The sequence below is a fragment of the Teleopsis dalmanni genome, chromosome X (assembly GCF_002237135.1).
Source record: "Teleopsis dalmanni isolate 2A chromosome X, ASM223713v2, whole genome shotgun sequence".
Lineage (NCBI taxonomy): Eukaryota > Metazoa > Arthropoda > Insecta > Diptera > Diopsidae > Teleopsis > Teleopsis dalmanni.
The window spans coordinates 6,083,297-6,104,189 of NC_051848.1; the positions used below are offsets into that span (position 1 = coordinate 6,083,297).

A 20,893-nucleotide genomic window follows, 5' to 3' on the forward strand; every position below is an offset into this window, starting at 1 on the left:
TAAGATGTTATTTTCTCACATACAAGTGCACAATGAAATTTTAAAAATTTGTGTCGTCTCTAGTCGGGGCGTTCCTCCTATTCCATACCTCCAATTGTTTTTGGAGAATCTCCAGTTCATTACAGTTCGTTAAAACATTTGGCAAAGCCCTAGGGTAGAGAAAGCCTAGGGTTTTTGGTTGAAAAAAAAATATATAGGATGGACATAACGAAGCGGATCCACTTTTAATATATATGGGCGTACCATCTGCACAATGCGATCAGTTGAACAATTTATAATCTGAAACAGCATGAGTTATATATTATTTTTTGGCTAAATAGCTTGATTCATATACTAGTGTACATTCCATTAAATACGTTTTAACTTAATGACTAATATATCTCAGACCTTAAAGGAGTTTTATTTCAAGTAAATTAAAATCTTAAGTGAAGAATAGTTTTTTTTAACCTTGGACCACTTTTTGGTAATATTCTAATAAACATAAACTATGCCATTAAATAAAAACTTAAAAATCTAATTCTTCCTAAAAACCCATAGTGAAAGGCTAATCAACATTACTATAATTTTTATATCACATACTTTTCGGCATTAATTTAATAATTAAATGTCTTATTAATTAATTCATGTCGAAATAATTAATGACTTCAGTTATCAATTAGAGTTGCTATTTGAATAAATCAGTCACTTTTACGTACTTGCAATGGACTATTGTACTTATAGTACACAGTACGATTTCGATAATAAATATAAGTGAAAAAAGATAAGATCCTACACAGATAAGATTATAAGTGAAAAAAATTGAATAAATTATTTTCTCTATAACTTTTTGTTTTGGTTTTGGTTTTTATTGGTTGTACATGAACTAAGTACTTTTTCTTTAATAAAGCAATGGCAATAGTTTTAATGAATGTAATCATATCCAAAAAGATATTCCAAGGTAAATGTTAATAAAACACATCTCTGATTTATATTTCTTCATGTTTTTTTTAGATACCAGTAGGTGTAAAATACTATATTACTCAAATGTTCTTTATGGGACAACTTACATTACTGTTTAGTTTTGAGATAAAATTCGATGACTTGTGTATATATCTATATATATAAGCACACACACAGCTGGCAATAACTCGACCATAACTTGGTAAATATTTATATTAATTTTCTAAATGTCAAGGGATTTTTTTTTTTGGTAGGTGGGAAGCATCGAATGCTACAGAGAGAGGTTTGAAGCCACTGAAACTTGAACTTAGAAACTTGTTGAGACGAAATCAATTATCAGACTGCGAAAATCTTCCGGCTTAAATCGTATTCCACTTATCAGGGTATGAAACATAAGAAGTATTTAGTATCTATAAGTATCGAGAGTTTCATAATAATTCATATATATACGACTCTTTGCATTATATCACAAAAACAAAAATAACAATGCGTCAAATGGTGACAAATTTTATGATGTTGGAGAATAATTCCCAATAATAATGCTATAAAGCCAAAATAGAACGTTTCTCATGGATTTTAGATGCTGCGTTACTTGTCTTAAAACCACATATCTTTCATATCTATGTTCTTCTTATGAATGCATTGATTTTTCGGTAGTTACTTGTGAATTTTTATTACTTAACTACCCCAGGTGCGATGATTTTGTCAGTAATACACACACCAAGTACAAAATAAACCGCTTCACTGAACAAAATTTCATGCGAAATATACCAGAATCACTATTTTTAAAGCAAGCTTTTATCATTTTATCGTCTAAACTGTTATATCAAGGACAAATAATCAGGGAGAGTGAAAATCTTCTGGGGCTAGTGTACTGGGAAGATTTCCGAGGACTTAGACAAATCATTCTTAAATTCTCAATAGGAAATTTAAGATTGCTAACTGGTTTCACTATGGGTCATTATGATCGAAAATATCACTTACATAAACTTCTATTATCTGTTATTTCGGAATGCAGATTATACCTCGAAGATGAGGAAAAAAATATACATATTTTTTGTAACTGTCCAGCTTTAACAACGCACAGAAGGAACTTCTTTCATTTGGAATTTCTGTCACTAGAACAGATTAAGAGCTATTCTCTAAATTTATAGATTTAGCTATGAACTTTGTTCAAAAAGCTTAAAAAAGTGAATTTGGTACACAAGAACTCTTCGGGCCTTAGTACCGACTGTTGGGCGATTTGACAAGAATAGTTTTAATAATAAAAAAATCTGATTTTAATTTTGAAAATTTTTATATAAAAGCCTCAACATACTATTTTCCTGCTAATCGTGCTAATATTTTCTGTAATTGATGCAAGAATTGTATTTATTAGTTGGCATTGAAATTTATGAGTAGTGGTAAGCCAGCGAAATGAGAATCGGACCTTTAGAAGAGTAGTTTCATTATAATTGAAAATAATGTCTTAAATATAACTACAAATCACATATAGTACCCAAAGAAATTTATTAGTATAAGTGTTTAATATTTATATAGATTAATTTGTTTATCAGTGAATTGCACCCTTCAATTTCCAATCAAATAATATCTTTTTATCTTATTTATTTAGTACATTGTATGGAGGAATACATTTTTTTGATTATTAATACTGATAGTTAAATAATTAAACAAATGTTTTTTTTTATTATTAATTTGCTTAATTTTGTATTTTATTTATACAAATGTTTTTTTTTATGAATTTCTTTAATTTTGCTATGTATTTATATGAATGTTTTCTTTTAAAAAAAAATCATTTATTAAGCAAATATCAACTTCTTAGAAACACATATCGATATTAATTAATATGTTTTAATTTATATAATATTTTATATATTATTATAACGTATACAATTTATTGATTATAATACATTTTATATAATTTGCTACTATTGTATGTGTGTAAATTTTTGATTTATATAGTCTAGGAGAGATTAATAGCACATACAGATCCTTAATACAGTTAAGCTTGGACTAATCATATCCAATAAAAAATTTTTTTAAAACAAAAGAATACTTAAAGAAAATTGATGTAAATTTGTCCCTTACAAAAAGTAAAAAACAAGTTTATGAACGTTTCTATGGAATATAAAATACAGAATATAGAATGTTAGAATATAGCAATGGTAATATATAAAAATAAGAACCCTTTTATTTTATTTGTTCAGTACTTTGAAAAGCACATCGTTGGCATATGTAATGGAAAGAAGATATGGTTCTTTTTTCTTTGTTAATTTCTTATACAAAATTCTTACAACCCACTATAATTCCATTATCATATCTGTGCACAAAGTTTATATCCTCAAGTTTATAAGCATCCCACAATCTGGCTTAAAAACTAAAGCTAGAAGATTGGATCTTTCCTTCAATGCAAGCGGCAAGCAAAGAACAAAAAGGATAAACAAAGTGCTTTATGTCCAATCAAGCTAACTTTCAAAAAGTCTATGAACCTATATTTAAGAAAATTAATATACGCGTCTTACCAATCATGACATCGGTGAAAAATGGACTATTAAATACAATTCAAGCTGTTTGCATTTAAATTGTTACATAGCTGAAGCTCAATGTTTGGATTCTTCCTTAATGAAATGAAGTAAGATGAGATTTGCATTTATAAATCATGCTCAGATAATTCTCATCATATAATTGATGAGAATCTTCTCATTATACAATTAATAAGAATTTTCTCATTATACAATTGATAAAAATCTTCCCATCATACAATTGATGAGAATTTTTTTATCATACAATTCATGAGAAGATATATGTATAAAAAATATTTTTGGTTAAAAAAAGGTGACGGTCGCAATGAATGACAAATGAGGTAGTGCTGTATTGGGTAGGATTATGTGGACATCATCGAGTGGTTTAAATACCTACTGTGCATACGTAATCTGTATTGAATAGTAGAAAAAAAAAACGAAACTACTGTCAACCAAAACTAATGTGTGCTATGTCAACTATTGAGTGTTATGCCTCACATATCTTCCCTGAATCCAAATAAATTAACAAAATGCGGTGATAAATGTTTTATAAATCCATTATAAAATTGCACCGTTAAAGCATACTTTTTCCGATCTCCGCAACACTGCCTTGCTCGCTCAATATTCGTCTGACTGTGAAAAGCACCTGCAGCGATTTTTCAAAGATAGAACCGTGGAACTGTACAACAAAGATATAATAAATGGGAGAAGGTGGGCATATGTCAAAGGTGGTTAAAAGAAAAATAAAAATTCATCAAAAACGCTAAATGCTGTTTGCATAATCCAATGTATTAAAAAAAACTCAACAATGTTCGCTGAAGATATTAATTAATCCTGTCAAAAACAGAATTCAAATAAAAATATTTAATTATTAAGAGTGAAATGTTAAGCTATGAGAAACTGTCTGTTCTTTGTGGCTATATTTATAAATTTTCATTTGATAAAATTGAATAAAAAATTCTAAATTTTTTATACAATTAATTTTATTTATAAATAATAAATAAATAATAAATGCGTAAACGCACCCATTGGTTGATTGATCCATTAAAAACTGCTGTAGTGTTAAGCCTGCCTACCAACAGTCAGACTTTTGAATATTGTTTTCGTTGTAGTTAATGACGTCTATTCTTCGTATGTCTTTATTTATTCCAACTATACATCTTTGTAACATTTTTCGAGTGCTGATTCAATTAAAAAATTAAAGACTTTTAAGATAAATATTTAATCTGTTTCTATTGCTAAGCAAAAAGTCTCTAACTGTTATCTTCTGGATACAGCGCATCACTAAACAATAACCTGCATCATCATCTCTTCATTTTCACACCAGTATCAGCAATCAGTACGACTCAAAGATAACCAGTTTGTGGAAATATTTTTTGTAGGTATTATGTACTGTGGTAACTAAGAAATGATAAGAGGAAGATTGGCTTTGAAAAAAAGAAGAAAATATATAGAAGAAAAGTGATAGTGCTTTTTAAACTCGAACGTATAAGTAGAATTATTTTTTGAAACCCTTCAATAAAGCTTTGAATATGTTTTAATATTTTAATAAAATTAAAAACAATTGTTTTATATTATTGATAAAAGATCACCTATTAAGTAAAGGACAGACCTTTCTATGGTATAAACACTAAATAGCAACAACTGTTTACATTATGTGTTTATAAAGCAACAGCTGTCAACATTTCACAGTTGTTGCTGTTTAAGGCGGGAGAGAGAGTGGATGTTGGCATGCGAATTCTGAAACACATACGAGTGCCTCATGCTACCTCCTTAAACACGTTTATGCGCAAACTTCAAACATTCGTGCGACGTATGAAACCCAACGTGATTTTTATGCCCACCTAGGGGTACGTAGGGCTTTCATAGTTTTTTTTGTTTAATAAAAAAAAAAAAGCTCTATAAGCTCAAAATAATAAAGCTTAAAGTAAATCAAAATAATAAAGCTTTTATTTCATTACCAAAGCAAAACATTTGGCATGTTTTGGAAATTAAGTAGGAAACACGGAAGCAAACCTATGGAAAAGGAAAAAATCCTAAATTAGTAAATATAGTGAGAAATGTGAAACCATTACATAAAAATAAAAAATAATGTCAAATAATATTATTAATATGTAAAGAAAAAGTTAAAATACCTATGAATATTGTAAAATGTATAGTTAGACAATATGAACTAATATATAACACAAATATATTCAATAAGTCCATTGAGAGTAATGATAATAGTTCCTGATTATAGACACTTCCTACAGTTTCATTTTCTTTTTTTGTTTTATTTTTAAATCCCCTTTGTTATATTAAATTGTTCAAAAATATTGTGACATCATATAATTACAATCTCAGAATTTTAACACTTTTATTATTTTATTTATTTCGATTTAATACAACATAACTTAGTTCTGAACTTTATTTTAAAAGCTACAAATTACAACATTTCCTCAAAATTATTTATGACATTATTTATTTATTTATTATTTACAAAACCTTCAGAATTTCTACAACAAAAATTATTATTATAACTTTATTTTAATTCCAACATCGTAAACTCTAATTAAAACAAACAAATAACTATTGAATTTACACTAGAGTTTTATTTGTAATTTTAGCTGTCAAACATATTCATTTTGCTTTGAAAGCAACTAGAATTGACAGCTAAAATTACAAACAAAACTCTCGTGTGAATGCAGTATAAGGGACTCAAACCCACAAATAGCTTCATGCAAACAGATCCTTCAATATTATCTACCCATGCTTGGCCCAATTAATTTATTTATTTAATTACAACATTTTCGCATCGTATGAACAATACATTTTGTTTTTGTTTAAAAATCGAATTACTAAAAAAAATAAAAAATGTTTGAAAATATCTTTAAAAAATGACTGAAGTTATTCTATCAAAAATAGATACACAGCAATTGGTACAACAACGATGAAATATTGCTTTAAGCTACAACAACTTTAATAACTTTAGAGGGATTAGCCTACTGCCTATACCTAACAAAATTTTTACAATTGATCAAATCTCTACAGCTTCAGAAAAATTCTTTAGGGAAAACCAGCATGGTTTTTCGAAATATAAAAGAATAATTGCGTATATATAAATAAAAAATATAATATACAATATTATGCCAAATTTTACTATTGTCAAATTAATCAAAAAAAATTTTTTCAAAAACTTGATAATACCCTAGATTATCATATTTATCTTAATAAACCAAGAAGTAATGAATATCATACTAACTTACCGTAGTATGAAAGAATCATGTTAATACCGTCCATGTCCGTTAGTTGGTTAGTGTCCGCAAGTTCATTATGATATAAAGTTTTTGGTGTTTTATTAAACTGTTATTAGTAATTTTATGATCGGTGACTAGTAGAATGTATATTCTCAAAAATCTTTCCTGGTTGACTATAACGACAGTCCAAACGATCGTAATAACGCGCCCTCCTCTGCAGAATAAAACATTATTTTATACTTTAGGAACGAATTCCAATGTTTGCGTTGGGGTACTTACGTTATTTTTAGTATACTTAAAACACTGATATATGCTTAAAACTGTGATCGAAATCAATAATACAACCAAAATTAAACATAAAATGGTACCAAAACTTTCTGGCATTTCAGTCTCATATAAAGAAATATACATATTTGAACGTCTTTGCAAAGAACTTGAAGAAACTTGATCTCTGGTAAAGCCAATATTTTAGTCGGTTTTTAATTGAATAAAAAAACCGAAACAATTTAGAAAAATTTCAAATGTGCAACAAAATTTATATTTTCTAATCATTGTGTAAATTTTTATCATTATTTTTTGATTGCTATGATTACAAATTTTTTAAATAATAATTTAATAAAAAAGTGAGGTTCAATTATTGCTTAGTCTGATGAAGTGATAAACAATAATCCAGTCAAGGCGTAAAGAGGGGTTTTGAAAATACCTCGAGTTAAGAAAGAGCAAAAGTGCTCACGCGCACTGGCATTGTCATTGTATAATACCCAGCTGTGTAATTAATTTCTTAAACTGTATTGAACGACTATATTGAACACAAAGAACTGTAATTACTCTTGAAACCCCGATGTATGACGTTGGATGCTCTCCCATCGTTTTCATCGACCCTGGTATCAAAATCAATGTGCCTTTAGAGACGTGAGCACTTAAACATTTCGGTCATAGACCATGGACGTTCCAACAAGACTCGTCACTAGTCTCGGTCTCACAATGACTTTCGAATTCAACAGATGCAAATCAGATGGACTATTCCATCTAGGCCATTTTGGAGAGCAAAGTGAGCACTAAAATATATGCCAGTATTGATGCGCTGAAAGAAGTCATTCTTCAGGAATGAGCCAAATATCGGAAGATTACATTCATCAAGTATAGTCTAGATAAAATTTTTGTAATTTCACACAAAGAAGATATGATCGCTTGATCAGGTAACACTTCAATCGTCTAACCCTGTATATTAAAATTTAAATCATAAATATATCATAATTACATTTAATAATGAGAATTGTAGTATGACCTAAATTTTTTTTCTGTTAATATTTTTAGATTATTTTTATATTAATTTGAACATTAATAAAAAAGAATTTTAATATGTGGCCAAGCAAAATTTGAATACGTAAGATTCCATTAAGGTTTTTTTATATTTAAAATAATTCTGCAAAAAATATTTATTGACGTAGTTTTGGCGAAATTTGTTGTTGTTTATTTGTTCTTAAAACACATATCCGTCAAAATTCAATTAGCAAAAATTTTAATTTTTTCTTATAAACAAAAAAAATAATCTTTTCTTTGAAAACAATAAACACAATTTAATTGTGATAATATTTAATGCATGGATTAAACTTTATTGGTTGTTTAATAGATTACTTACTTTTCTGTTTATGATTAAAGACAATTTTAGAATGTTCCAGAACATAAATTATGTTCCCATTCTAATTAAGAAACCCATCACTTTTCCAAATTTCTACTAGATGATAATAAACTGTGATATTTCTCGACAAGATTTATTAATAGATCAATAGATCTATTGCGGAAAAATGGAGAGAACAAAAAATATGTTTGTAAAAGCATTTACACTACTTCTTCAGTAATTTAAGATATAGTGCTAAAACCGCATAGAGAAAAATATAGGTTACCTATTCGAGTTACACAAACTTTTTTTTTTTTATTTAAAAATATGTTGTTTTTATTTAAAGCCTAACAACAACTTTTAAGCCCTGAAACTATACGCGAAATTTGACAGGCTGCCCTACATAGCACTATTTAATCTTAGAGCATTTAATCTTAGAAGGGAGCGGGTCTATAGAATCCCATTACTTGAATTAAACACAATAATTTTTAGGAAAGCAGGACGACAGGTTTATCATTCCGTTTTAGTCCAGAGAAATTTATTATATTAGCAAAAGGTCTAATCAGCGGATTCACACAATTTTCAAGATTTGAAACATGTTTCTGCCTTATTCTCTCGAACTCGACTTTAAACACCGAAACTTCCAAATCGGAATGTATGTTTTCATTTCTGATATACCAGGCTGCATCAGTGATCATTCTTAGAATATTTGCTTCATCTTTTTGTGGGATTTCTACATTTGACGAACAGGCATTGCCATATAGCTGTAACCCATACATTCAGATTTGCCAACGAAGGCTTATGCCCTTGAACTTAATTTGAGTCCTTTTTGTTTCGATATTTTTCACTATTTCACTGTTTCTGTTTGCGGAACTACAATTCTGTTGAGAGTGATAGTTGGTAAGAGGGATTTGTTAAGAGAGAATGTTATATGACGACATCATTAACTTTAATTTGCCATAATGACAAACATCTTTTTACGAAGTACAAATGATTTATTAATTTAATTTATGCTCTCAGAGAGTTCTACTAAAATATATATAATTGAAATTGGAGTAATATCAATTGCTATAATATTGGTAATAGGGATGTAGTCAACGTTACGGTTGAAAAACTTTTAAAGATTCTTAAATAATGAATACTCCCTTCCTTACATCTCGTAACATATTACATAACATAACCATTTCTAACTTAACATATTTCTGAATTATCAAGAGATATATAAACTAAATCATTCTTATAATTCATTATTTTTAGTGCAATACACAAATAAATCTTAATTTTAAATTTATAAACATCAAGTTGATATTATATTTTTTAATATATATGTATATATACGTACATATATATATATATATATATATATATATTTATATATATATTTATATATATATTTATATATATATTTATATATATTTATATATATAAGCATCTCTTGTTTATATGGAGCATAGACCACACCAAATAACTTAATAAATCAATCCGAATGCATTGAACCCTCTAGCGATGCAATTAAATCGCATTAAATCACTTTTGCTTCTTAGCATGGCTCACTTCAATTTATGAAAGATTACACTGTTGTGAAAAAGTACTGGCACAGGAAATTTATAATATAATAATAATTCTATAACTTACAGGTAGATATATCTTAAATTAGATATATCTTATATTAATAAGTGACGAGAAGAAAGAACTTAATACAAATATATAAATACTTGGAACGCAAACTATATATTATCACTTATTAAACCTAATATATCCAAATTCTTATCCTAAGCAGAACAAAAACAAAACAAATAATTTCAAATATTCGCATTTTCATCACATAATTAGAAGGTACATAAAAATGTCAAATTATTGACAAATCCAGAGATAAATCTTATAACTGAGTTTCAGATTTTAGTATGTGAAGCTCAGAAGTTTTAATTACAAACATAATATTTAATCCGGATATCATAATATACCTTGAATTTGAAATAAATCGTTTGTATTACTCTCATGTAATATATAATCCGACTAAGATTCCATGAAACTGGTTCCATAAAAATTATGTACATTGATCAGAATAACATCATGAAGCAAACATATAAGTTTTAGTTTTAATATGGGTATAAGGACTTACATGATGATATAGCATAACTGCTTGAAACCACTCAAAACATATACTACGATTAGAAATTAAAAAAAAAGGACTCTTCGTTGCTTGTCTGCAAGACTCATCGAAGAGAATGCTGAAATTCCCATCTCATCAAAATCGAACTGAAAACTTGGGAAAATGAAAACTCTATTTGTATTTTGTGCCACATATTCTAATGGATGACTAAAATGACTGTAAATTTTAATATTTTAAAGACATGTTAGTCAATTGTAAATGGCTTGTGAAAGTGCTGTAACCACCGTAATCAACAGATTTTGCTTTACGAGACTCTTAGGTGTCGATTCATTTTGCCGATGTATTGCAATTCATTATTTTGATTTTGTATTTTTGTTTATTTAAAATAGCCTCCTTCCCAAGTCTACATAACGCTGAAAACCGATAATGAGTTTTTCAAAATGTTGTTTATATATCATTTTTAGGCTAGCATGCGGTCAATATATTAAGAGCGTTTTGAAACGATTTCTATTTATCATCAATTACGGTGGATGATGCCCTTTCATATACCAGTTACAACAACTGATATTTTTGACTGCAACTAAGTTCGTTTGGGGCAATTAACTTATCTCCGCAATATTATAATCTACAGTCTTATCAATCGTCAGAGTATATAGCACAAAGCATATACAGAATTTTCGTTTGTCCAAATTTGCTATAAAATGGGAATACCAGGTTTTCCTTTGAAGAGTCTTGCAGGCACACAATGATAGATTGGAAAAACTTTCTTCATGTTTTGTCTATTATAAGTGGTTTGAAGCAGCGGTGCTCGCTATCATCTTTAAACTCATAACGACTATAACAAGATGTCAGTCTTAGCCAAAATGGAAATATGTTCGGCATGCATCTGTTAGAAAACAACGATCGTTTTGGTGCCAAAAATATTGAATTTAAAACACAAGAATTATTCATAGTTTCAGCGGATTTTGGCTAGACTATGTATTAAGTGAAAGTAATATAATCGAATTAGCTTAAATTTAAAATATATAATATTCTTATAAAAATTTGATATTTATAATTAAAACTTCTGAGTTTCGCATTCCGTATTATAAAATCCAATTATATGGCTTATCTCTAGATTTGTCAATATTTCGACATTTTTTATGTGCTTAAGAATTAAGTGAGAAAAATGCGAACATTTGATTTTAATATAATATTTAAAAATATAATTAAATTTAAATATATTCATCGCTGTACGCAAAATATTTTGATAACAAATATTTGCACTTGTTAATACTTAGGCATGCAGGTTGTGAATAGTTCAGCGGATGTCCTAAAAAGTTAAAAGTTAAAACTAAGTTAAAACTAAGAATTTATTAAAAATAAAAAAACTATACTTTAATAAGAATTTATTGATGATTATAATAGCTGGTCTACATAGAATCTGGCATATGGATTCGCTCTGTCATCTTAATACTGACCAATGACTTACTTTTACTTAACCTAGAACCAAATAGCAGTTGAGATTCAATAATATAATTGAGTTGATTAGTTTGTAAGAATTAATTAAAATAAGTTATTATTTAATATTAAAAATTATTATTTTTTTCATTAATATAGTATTATATAGTATTATATATAATATATATAATACATATTAATGGAAATATTTCTAACACCCTAATAAGTTTATTTATGATATGATAAATTTTCAAAATTAATTCATTTTTTGTTTTTTTTTGCACAAGAAAAATATTACTTTATCAATCATGTATCATTATATATTTATTAAGTAATTAAATAAAGAGGTTTTCGAACAGAAGTGAAACAACAACAAAAACAAATTTTTTAAATTATTTTAATTAATTGAATTTTTGGCTGACCATACAGCTGTTTCAAGTATTGCCAAATACCCTTCATCAGTGGTCTTGGAAATAATTCTTATATTTAATTATTCGTAAATAATTATAATTAATTAAATAAAACATTACAAACCGTATGATAGGGAGCGATCCGTAGGTAATGTGTCCTTCACTGCCCTTAAATAGATTTTTAGTTTTGGAATATCTATAAACATTTGTTTTGTAGTCATCACAGCTAAATCATAGCCAGTCCACAATTGTTTCATAAATAGCTACAAGTTTCTTCATAGAGTGGAGTAGTTCTAATAACGAACTCTGAATACTCGGAGACTTCCGGATTCAATTCAACTTTCGCACATGGTTGGCTTACACAGATAGTGTAGAAAACGCCATGTAGACTTTTTCCGGACATACAGACACAGATTATAAAAGAAGGATGCTATGGCTGGAAAGATTTGAGTCGCATGTTGCAAAGCCACGAACAAAGTCAAGGGTGCAGAGAATGCCTAATTAATTTGATTGAATTTTATAAACGAATCACAGACTCACCAACCGTAGATAAGGAAAAGTCTTCTTTTGAATGAATTAATCCAGAATTAATTAATTAAAATAATGTCTAAAACAGTTATTAACGAAACTATAGCCAGAGTTAAACTAGCGAAATACTTCGTGATCATGTTTAATTGCATCAGATTTACTTGATTACAACTCTGAAAGAAAAAATTACGGCTAATATAGTTCATGTCTATTATAATAATTTTAATTATATTATTACAGTACAAATTCGTTCAAGTATTACCCACCAGTATTCAAAAATAAATTTTGTTACCAATATTTCGTTGAATTTTTTTTTATGTCATTAAATTAAAATTTTTTTGCTTCAATTAAATTTTAATATTCTCTCACTCTATTAAAACAGATTTCAGGTTATCAAATTTTCTTATAAAATTTCTAATATTTTATTTATAAAAATTTTTTTGGAAATAATGTACTTGAAAGTATGAATAACAGAGCTATTCAAACATATAATTAAATATTTGAACAGTTTAATCAATGAATTGACCCATTGTAAAATCAAATTTTTTTATTGACAATACTTTTTGCTATAAAGCTTTTTTTGCTATAAAAATTATCAACTCTCTTTTTCAGAAGTATTAACTTATACTATATGTAAAAATTGTGTAGATATTTTAAAAAAAATATTTGAAATATCTTTAGAATTATTAAGATATAGCACATAGCTCACGCAATGGATAGCACCTTACTTTGAAAGCAGTTAAGCCATGGGCATAGCGAATTTAGATATATGGGGCATATGTTTCCTCAATGTGTGCTTGAAGGAATATATTATAATGTCGCCTCTAGCTAGTTTTATGGCAAAGGTACGTATATGGATATGTTATGTACTGACAGTTTTAATAGTTATCGATTTAAATATATTGACTTTTTATAGTTTAATGTGTAATTTTTTTTTTTTGTCAGATTATATCAAAATTATTCGTTGAAATCCAATTCCCAACTTTATTAACTTCTTCGCTACTCTGTTAAATCAATATGTTTAATTTAATTACTATCCTTTTATTTATTTTATTTATTATTATAAGCTGCCAAATATTTGCACGTAATTCTCTTCGCAATTCCATTTGAGAAAGATTTTATAGGTCAATTCCTCAGAACAGCACTCTATAAATAGATCGTAACACGGACGAAAAAATAACGGATACTTCTTATTTTCGATAACACTATATCGAAATGAGGCATTCCTGACGACTATTATATAAGCTTATAACAATGCTTTTAATAACATTTTTAAGAAAAACGACCCAATAAGCAAAGAAAACAGTTTATTTTATGTGTTGCTAGTAGATTATGTGAACTAGTACAACTAGTACAACTAGTAGACCACATGTTAGAACATGTATTTAAAATTATATCATACCCAAAGGAATTCTACCTGTTTCTTAAATTATTACTAATATATGTTCCACTATTTTTAATCTAAAACTAACCGGTCAATCCACAGATTTAACAAAAAATGAAATCAAATGAAATATAACTTTCAAATATAACATATAACCGATCAGTTTTATCAGATTTATTTGTTGATTTTGTTTAATATAGCGATAGTATAAATCTAAAATTTTTATCTGAGGCGTCTTAAATAGAGAATTACAAGAGCTGTGTACAAAAACTTTTAGTTAAAACTAAAACCTTCTTACATACTTATATGTTACCTACTTATATATTTAAAGTTCATTAATTACGATTTTTTTTAATTAGCAATGAGATACAATCATTTTTTTAATGACATCAGTATCCACATGAACCAAACAAAAACACTTACCAATTGTTACTTCTCCATCTAATGTAAAATATGTGTGGTAAACTATAGTTAATAATTAATTTATTAAGGTTAAAAATTATTTCTGATAAAATTTGAAAATGGACTTTTTGTCTACTCCACATATGAACAATACAAAATACTTCTCAGAATGTAACATTAACGATAAAGGTGTAAAACTAAACTAATATCAGATATGTCTTACAGATATAACTCATATGCCTGTATGTACTCCTTCATGGAATATGTATATTAAATTTTTCAAATACTTTTTAACTTCTTCTTAAACATAAACTGTAGCGTAAACTGTATGACGTTAATTGGAAATCAAGATATATATCAATATTATATTAAAATATAAGAACCATTCAGACCGTGCCTTTCGGTGCAACATATGTATACCCATTTTATTCCATGTTGTTATTCCGATCAATGTACATACACAAAGTGATATTAAATAAGTATAAAATGTGAAATCATCACGAAGTTTTCGAGTTCGCATTCTCCCAATTTTTCAAGATTGAGTAGATAAAGTGTACACCATGTACCTACCATCATTGATTCGTAGACTATAAACTATAAACTTAAACTATAAGTTTCAATCGGATTTTGACTAGACTATGTATTACGTGCAACGACTTTTTTTATTCAATAATTAATATTCTCATAAAAATTAATTGTCTATAATTAGAAGTATTGAGCTTCGCATTCCAAAATCTGAAATTAGTTTATATGGCTTATCTCTAGATTTGTCAATACTTTGTCGTTTTTTATGTACTTAAGAATTGTGTGACAAAAATACCAGCGTTTGAAATTAAATTAGTTTTTAAAAATATAATTAAATTTAATTTACGCGTCATCGCTGTACGCAAAATATTTTGATAAGAGATATTTGCACTTATTATTATTTAGGTATGCAAGTTGCGGATAGATGAGCGGATGTTCTTAAGATTGTATAGAATGTTTAAACTGCAAAGTGATTAAAAATATATAATTTAAAGTTCAGAATAAATAATTTGTAATTAAAGAATAATTAATTGATGATTTTAATACATGGTCTGTATAGAATCTGACATACAGGCTTACCCTAACACCTAACTGAACCTAGGACTTAACAAGAATAAATAATTCAATGACTTAACTTAATGAAAACTGATTCCTAAATTAATATGGAGAGAATCTGAGTTTGATTTCTATTTTAATTAATTAATACATATTAATATTCTTATCAGATGCTTTCTTTGATTAGTTTATTAATGTTAATGCTAATTTTTTTCAATGAATTTAAAATCATTTTTTATTTTATCGTGAAAAAATATTTCAGCAATTATGTGTTACTTTAATTGTATTAAGTAATAATTGTGTATAATATTTTTATAATATTATATCATAAACTTAAAATGCTAAAGCAATAAAAAATCACTTTCAATTACATTACGGTTGACATACTGTTTTGATCGATAGGCTCCGTTTGAGATGCAATTCGTAGTGCCACATCACATCACCACATCAACTGGGCTCATATTTCACATTGCTTAGTCGAAGCTTTGTAGACAAAGCAGTTACGGAAACCGCAGCACACTTTTCCAGATATTCATAGACCTATTAAATTTCAAAACACAATCAGAAACAAGTTTCTTATATAAAAAAATCAAAGCAACTGGAATTTCTCGCTGTTAATATTGTATTTATTCTTCTAACTAAATAAGCCAATCGTCAATTTAACTATTTATGAAAGCCTTAAATATAAAAGAATGACTTTGAATAAAAACCGAAATTTATTTAATAATTTTTCTTTCAAATTAATTTTAAATTAATTTTTTAAAATTTTAAATATATAAAGAGCCATATAAAGACTCCAAAAAAAGTATAGAAGGGTATGTGTTACTACAGAACAGAGAAGAAAGTCCGATAAATACTGAAATTTTGATATCCGATTACTTTATTTCGATTAATTTAAATAAGTATGATCAGAAACGAATAAGAATAAATAACATGCCATATATAAAGAATCTAAAAAAGTATAGAAGAGTATGTGTTACTACAGAACAGAGAAGAAGGTTCGATAAATATTGAAATTTTGACATCCGATTGCTTTATTTCGATTAATTTAAATAAGTATGATTAGAAACGAATAAGAATAAAAAATATGCCATATATAAAGAATCTAAAAAAGTATAGAAAGGTATGTGTTACTATAGTACACAGAAGAAAGTTCGATAAATATTAAAATTTTGACATCCGATTACTTTATTTCGATTTATTTAAATAAGTATGATCAGAAACGAATAAGAATAAAAAAATATGCCTTATATAAAGAGTATAGAAAACGTATAGAAGGGTATGTGTTACTACAGAACAGAGAAGAAAGTTCGATAAATATTGAAATTTTGACATCCGATTACTTTATTTCGATTAATTTAAATAAGTATGATTAGAAACGAATAAGAATAAAAAAATATGCCATATATAAAGAGTATAGAAAAAGTATAGAAGGGTATGTGTTACTACAGAACACAGAAGAAGGTTCGATAAATATTGAAATTTTGACATCCGATTGCTTTATTTCGATTAATTTAAATAAGTGTGATTAGAAACGAATAAGAATAAAAATATGCGATCTAAGTCACCTTTATGTTACTTTTTTTAACAATTCCATAACAAAATATTGAATCTCTAAAGAAGACTAAAAAGTCCTAACATTTTCTGATAAAATGAAAAAATTAAAGCAAATCATTTTTCCAGGAAAAAATATCGTTTAAGCAAAACAATGCCGACTTTAGTCTTCTTCCTGGTCATATCAAATCATAATAGCTTTAATATCTATTTACGATTTAAAGGGGTAAGTCCATTTATAAGTGCATCTCATCAAAGAAAAAGTAGTGGCAAGAAATACTATTATAATTCTTTAACATATATATTTTCTTTTTGCTATTAAAGATATTTCTATAATATAAGGCTTCTTATTATATATCATTTCATGCTTATTTTTGAAATTAATTAAAATTGTTTGATGAATTAATTATTTTTAATCATTTACCCAAGACGCGTGCTTTGAATTGCTGATAAACCATAATAAAATGGCGAAAATCTTGTAAAAAATATAATAAAAAAAAAATAAATTTATTTTTATTTTTATATTTATTGAGGTTTAACGAACTATAAAATGATAATTGTATCAGAAAAAAAAATGTAATATTGTAAATCGTATAAGCGCTTTTATATGAATAATTGCACAATTTTCTAAATTGAAATCAATAAATTTGTAGACATATACATATATATATACAAATGTATGCATACACGGTGTTGACTCTAATATTGTATACGAAAGGGTTTATTTATTGTTTGTATTATAGTACATATTTATAATATAATGGAAGTACATACATACGTACATAAGTCAGTACTTAACACCTGAACCTGTAATTTATATAATTATATATATATGAATATATATATATATATGATAATATATATATGAATATATATATATATATATGATAATATATATATGAATATTAACAGAAGATTAAAACTTTTAAGTCTAATCAATATTTATATAGTATATACGTATGTACTTTATACCGATCTTCATTATTGTCTGATGTACCGATCTTCATTAAGAAATTTAAGAGTTAAAAAAACTTTTTTTTGTTTTTAAATAATTTTACATTTCTTCTCACTCATTCACACTCACTACCTTTAATTCATTTTGACACGTGGTTTAATTATATATATGTATTATATGTGTTATATATGTATTATATATATATAATATATATACCCGAAAATAAAATTATGTAAAATTATTTAAAAACAAAAAATTTTTCCTTTCCTTACTCTTAATTAACGTAATGAAGAGCGACAAAAGGAGAGAATGGAAGATTTTACTTTTGTTCTTGCATAGGCCACCGAAAAACAGAAAAAAAAGATCAATGTTACCGACAGTCATGAGAACATGATTATTGTAGAAAGAATATGGCATTATTGTCTGATACTTCCACAAAACTTTCATTATTTTGGAAGTTTCCACAATGTAAGACCTTTATTTATGAACAAAGCCAATAAAGGCACTAATTTAAACAGTAACGTAGCCAGGATTTTGATTTTTTTAATTGAATTTTAAAAGTGTATTATTTGTGGATTAAATTGTCAATGGAGAAATCTATCTCTATTTCCCCATCATACTTCCCAATTTCGAATAGGGTGTTTATAGGCGCAATATACCGCTACGTGTCTTAAGAGCACAGTGGTGTTAAGTCTTCACGGCAGGTAATCACGAAAATAGTTCTGCACTTCCCTCTCAAGCTATATTACTAGGTCTAACGAAGAAATTTTGCAATGGTACAGTTGAAAATTGTTTCTAGGCCTATGGGTACCATGTTAATAGATAATTCATTCTAAACAGTATTACAAAATGTATTTTTGCGACACTGGATTGACTCGTATACTATATAGTACATGTTTAGATGTGGTAAACAAAATACATAAAATTGTATTGTAAATTCATTATAGCTAGTGGTGTTAATATAATTAATATAATATAATATAATTTATATAATATATATATATACGTATAAAACCAAGAAATATTCCCAAAACTACTAAAGTTGAGTATTTCGCAACAGTCAGGAAATTAAATTGATTAAAATAGAAAATTGTTTTTTTTTTATTTTTACTGCTATCTAAAAACCTTTCTAAAAACCCAATCTCACCCAAAATTAATCAAATTCAGAAGTGTGTCCAACAGTTTTCAACTCTTCAAATATATACAGTTTCTGAACTGAATAAATATTATTTAGATGAAAATAAATACTAAAAGTGTAATAATTGGGTGTAGTGAAAGTAGTGAAAGCATTCATAAAAATTTATCACTACTTGCTATTCTCTTTAAGGCGGATCCATTTTCTGAATAAATTTCTTCAATTGAAGCTATTCAATTGTAGTCTAACTAATGCTTCTTCTCATCTAATTTTAATACTGTAATGAATTTTTTGGCATTAAATTGAATAATTGTGAGCGGCAGTGCTTTTCTGTATGATAATAGCGTATTTAGTCTTGCAAAAGATAACCTCCTTGACTCTTTACTTTATATCACGTAATGTATGAACGAATTTGTCACTATTTCTTATATTTTCCAAAAAAAATTTAAACAATTTTATATTTTTAATAAGTTTTCTCAAATACTTTCATTTTTGTCAGGCGATTTGACCTCTGACATTTTTCTATAGATAATTTTTGTTGTTGCGTCAATTGCATTTCACGTTTTAACCCAAAAAAAAAATATTTTTTAAAATTCAATGAAAGATGCTTGACTTCAATTAGTAGAGCAAGTCCAAGGTATTCCAAAAAAATAGAACTAAAAAATTTTATAAATTCCATGAACTTGAAACTCATCGGTTTTTGGAAACATTCAGCAAATTTTTTTTTTAAAACGTAATTAATAAACAAAACAAAAAACTTCATGACTTAACAAAAATATTAAAGTGTGCTGAAGGGAAGTAAGCACTAGAAAATAAAATTAGTTCCAAAAAAAAATGGATTGAGAGTGACATATGCACACCCTTCATACATTTAGTTACTTAAGATAAATAACCTATACTGAAGTTTCTTTAAAACAAAATCTATATATTCCTACAATGAAGAATTAGACGCTCCCATTAGACGAACCCATTGATATCCATTTATTTGCCAGTAGTTGTGGAGGTTGTCTTCAACAAGACAGTTTTAGTGCTCGGGTGAAAGTCGATATGTGACAATCTTAATACGCTTTCTATATGAAGATCCTTAAGTAAATTTATTGACTCTCACGATTTTCTTGAGCACCTAGCATCAACTTAGTTTTTATTCATACTAATTTTATAAAATTGTTATAGTGCATTAGTAAAGGATCTACATTACCGCCATTATCTTTATAGATTTAAGATTTACAAAATTTGTGATATTATTTAAATTTCATAGAAATCGTCCATATTCTTAAAATCTTAAGTGATAAGTCTTAAGTGCACTTAAGACCTCAAGTGCTAAAGCGGCGGCGCGCATTTGTTGGACAGAAGCAATGCAAATAGGAGACACTTTCATCGTCCTCTCCACAACAGCGGCACGTATGGTTGAAAGAAAGATTCAGTCTCCTAGCGTGATTACCTAAAATACAATGACCTGTAAGTAAAGCTACTAGATAACTAATATCTGTACGGGGCATCGCAATAAGAGAGATTGTTTAGTTGTTCCGAGTGATTTCCTGAAGCAACCCGTCTGATTAGCTTGTCTGCTTCGC

General features: G+C 27.3%; 1 long non-coding RNA gene across 1 annotated transcript; it reads right to left on the bottom strand.

The window, feature by feature from the left end:
• Nucleotides 1-4,491: 4,491 nt before the first annotated feature.
• LOC119661934 lies at nt 4,492-7,207 on the bottom strand. Its single transcript, XR_005250640.1, has 3 exons — nt 6,977-7,207; nt 6,707-6,911; nt 4,492-4,862 (listed from the first exon to the last, which is right to left on the bottom strand). It is a non-coding gene; the product is annotated as an uncharacterized LOC119661934 (long non-coding RNA).
• Between the last annotated feature and the right edge of the window lie 13,686 nt (nt 7,208-20,893).